A 3,824-nucleotide genomic window follows, 5' to 3' on the forward strand; every position below is an offset into this window, starting at 1 on the left:
CCCTCACCTTGGGGCCGGGAGCCCTAACAGGACATGGGACAAGGGACCCCGGCAGGTTGCAGGGAGGCAGCTGGCTCATTTGTGTCACTACCCGCTTCCTGCTTCCTCTCGTGCGGCCCAGAGAGGATGCCAAGTGAGGCTGAGGGGACATGCAGACAGCCAGCCTCCACGATGGACAGCGCCCACCAGCCCCAGGCGCAGGGAGCCCTCGGCAAGCCTCCCAGAGGAAGTCAGGGTCAAGGTGTCCCGGGTCCCCCACACTGTCGCATGTTCGGCCCAGCGGAGGAGGCAGGAAGGAGCCGGGCCAGTGCGGCCACCAGGCGCCTGAGAAGGGCCACCAGGACAGGCCGGCTTCCTGGGCGGCCCCCGGGGAGGCGCAGCCCCCGCAGCCCCCGGCTCTGCCGCCAGCCTTGCCATTTCTGTGTCACCGCTCCGTGCCCTGCAAGGGAGGCCGATGGGCCCGAGGCTGCCGTGTTGAGCCAGCTCCCTCCTCCCCGGCCACCTCTCAGCCGCTGGGCTTTGCTCGCAGCCTCGCGGGAGCTCTGCTGGCCCAGCTGCTGCTGTCTTCGGCTCCGGACCAGAGCAGGGCCACAGCGCCTGGCGGTGGAGTTGGCGAGGACCCTGCACCCTGCCCGGGCTGCTGCGCGGGACCGTGCTCTCCGGGGGCTCCGGGCCCCTCCCAGGCCAGCACTGTGTTTGGTGGGCTTGGGGTATTTGAGAGCATGAGACCCCGCAGGTAAGTCAGGACCCCCCGCCCGCGTCCCCTCTGGTCTTTGCCTCCAGTTCCGAGATCTGAGCTCATCGCTGCTGCATCAGCAGATTCCTGTCCTGACAGCGCCAGTGTCCTGGGTGCAGCCTTCGTTTACTGACCCTTATCCAGGGCAGTGACAGGGTTCCAGCTCGTGACCTCAGAAGCCCGCCCCCTGTGGGGCGTCAGGGTCACTGCCCCCCCCACCCCGGCAGGGCCCCCCACGGGGATGGGCCCGCCCCTGGGCTGCAGGACGGGGTCATTCTTCCGTGTGAAAGTGCTCGGGACTCGTAAGGGCTGTGTCCTCAGAGATGGGCCAAGAGCCCAGACTCGGCCTGAGGCTGGTGGACACTCAGGGGTGGGGAGGGTCCCCCTCGGGGCGGCACCCAGTGCCGTGAGCCCAGGTGGCCCCCACAGCCAGGGGCTCCCCACATCCAACCGCCGACTGGCCGCGCGCTGCCCTCTGGTGGCCGGTCAGGCTCCTGTGGGTGTGGCCCAGGACATCAGGTCCCTGTGGGGGCAGCACCTGCGGATGCTGAGGGTCGGGGAGCTGCTCAGGTGCTGTCACCCACTCCCCAGCTCTGGGCACCGAGGTACAGGCGGCGTGGGCCCAGGTGCCACATCCAGAGCTGGGTCCGGCCCGGCCAGAAGGGCTCGGCCGTGTGCCAGGTGCCCTCACTGCGTTTGTGTTTTGAAGACAGGGCAGCGGGGGAAGGGGTCGAGGCCACCCCGCCTGCCTGTCCCTGGGGGCAGCTGGAACCCTTGGTTCTGCCCTCCGAGCCTCTCCAAACCACCCCTGCGGCTCCTCCCCAGTGGCAGTGCCTTGGCAGAGGGGACCCTCCTCACTGGCACTGCCCCCTCGGTCCCCAGCACAGCCACACACCCGATTCACCGGCGAGTCTGCCCTTCTGATGACAGGAGACTGAGGTGGAGAGGGACACGTTTGGGGTGCCGAACACCCCCTCCTACCCATGACATCAAACTGCCTCTTTCCTGGGGCTGGACACCGGTCAGCGATGCTTCTCCCCATGACAATGCTGCGCACGTGAGTTGTGGGGCCCCCAGCTCCCCCCCCCAGCCAGCCCCCATATTAGGAGGGACACTAGGCAGGGGACAGCCAGGTGTGGGAGAGGATTAGCGGGAGAGGGGCAGCAGCCTCGACAGCCTCGGCAGGTCTGGGTGGGGTGTGAGGGGCACTTGATTTAAGGATGGGGTGGGTGCAAGGAAGGGTGCCAGTCAGGATGCACTGCAAGCCTGTTTCCCGCCTTCTAGAATGCCACGTATTTCTAGGCTCCCTGAGCCCCCCCTGTGTCCTGCTCAATCGGGAGCAGGTGTGATGCTCTGGCTGCCTCCCTCAGACAGCACCCTTGACCCCTGGCTCATTGACCCCCAGCCCACCCACTGTGGCCTCAGCAATGCAGGCTTGTCCCCAGCTAGGCCCTCCTGGCCGGGGGCAGGACCCCCACGAGACCTCACAGTGGCACTGGCCCCACCCCAGCTACCTGCCTCTCCCTTGGGCCTGTTCCCGGACAGGAAAGTGTCCCATTTCCGCCCTCAGGACCCTGCCCTCTGCGTGTGGGGAAGGAGGGGGTGGGCGAGGTTTGGTCAGGAAGCCCTCCTTTCTGCTCAGCTCAGCACCCTGCCAGCCTTCCAGGGCCTTTCACAGTCTCCCAGCCTCAAGTGGGGTGTATGTGTGTGTCTGTGTGTGTGTGTCTGTGTGTGGGTATCTGTGTGTGTGTGTGTGTGTGTGTGTGACTGTGTCTGTGTCTATATGTCTGTGTCTGTGTTGTGTGTGTGTCTGTGTGTGTGTCTGTGTCGTGTGTCTGTGTGTGTCTGTCATGTGTCTGTGTATGTGTGTCTCTGTGTTATGTGTGTGTGTCTCTGTGTGTCTGCGTCGTGTGTCTGTGTGTGTCTGCGTGGGTCTGTCACGTGTCTGTGTATGTGTGTCTGTGTCATGTGCGTGTCTGTGTCGTGTGTCTGTGTGTGTCTGCGTGTGTCTGTCACGTGTCTGCGTGTGTCTGTCACGTGTCTGTGTATGTGTGTCTGTGTCATGTGTGTGTGTCTCTGTGTGTGTGTGGTTGGGGCCAGCATTTTCCTGTTGTTCGTTTCCCCAGGCTCCCACGGGTCTAGGTGTAAACATGTTAAGAGCTGGCTGCCCAATAGGGGCATCTGTCCATCCCACACACTAGTGCTGATCCCTCAGTGACAGGGTGGGTGGTGAGGACAAGTTGTTGGTCAAAGCCCAGGGTCCCCAGCTCTTCTGGAATTTTCTGAGAAGTGCACACACATACACCCCGGGTCTCCTCCCTAAGTTAATGTTAACTGTGAGATTTGCCGGAAGAGGCGGTTAGAAAGTGGCTTTTGTGTGGCTCGCTGCCTATTTTTAAAATTAATATGCAATTTATTAATGTTTTGAACCTCTAATCCTATTTCCTATGTCATACACTCAGACTAAAATTTTTATTATTGTTTATTCATCACTTCTAAGGAGTCTGATTCATGTTGTACTTCACTATAACTGAGACGGGATTGTGCAGACGTGGTGTTAGTGAGTTCACTCTATTTCTTCGTTCAGCTTCTGCAGTTGTTTAACAGAACAAACCGACAGAGTGGCTCTGTATTTCCTTGGCTTTTAAGATATCTAGCCCTCTACCCATCCATCTATCCATCCATCATCCATCATCCATCATCCATCATCCATCCATCCATCATCCATCATCCATCCATCCATCATCCATCCATCATCCATCATCCATCATCCATCACCCATCATCCATCATCCATCATTCATCATCCATCCATCCATCCATCATCCATCCATCCATCATCCATCATCCATCATCCATCCATCCATCCATCCATCATCCATCCATCCATCATCCATCATCCATCCATCCATCCATCCATCCATCCATCCATCCATCCATCCATCCACCCATCCATCCATCCATCCATCTACCCATCCATCGTCTGTCGTCCATCATCCATCCATCATCACAAGAGTCAGGAGCTGCCACATCGCTCATCTGCAGCCCACTGCCAAGTTGGAATGTGAGCTAGACTCCTCACTCACACC

This window comes from Pteropus vampyrus, unplaced genomic scaffold (genome assembly GCF_000151845.1).
Source record: "Pteropus vampyrus isolate Shadow unplaced genomic scaffold, Pvam_2.0 Scaffold356, whole genome shotgun sequence".
In the NCBI taxonomy this organism is placed as follows: Eukaryota; Metazoa; Chordata; class Mammalia; order Chiroptera; family Pteropodidae; genus Pteropus; species Pteropus vampyrus.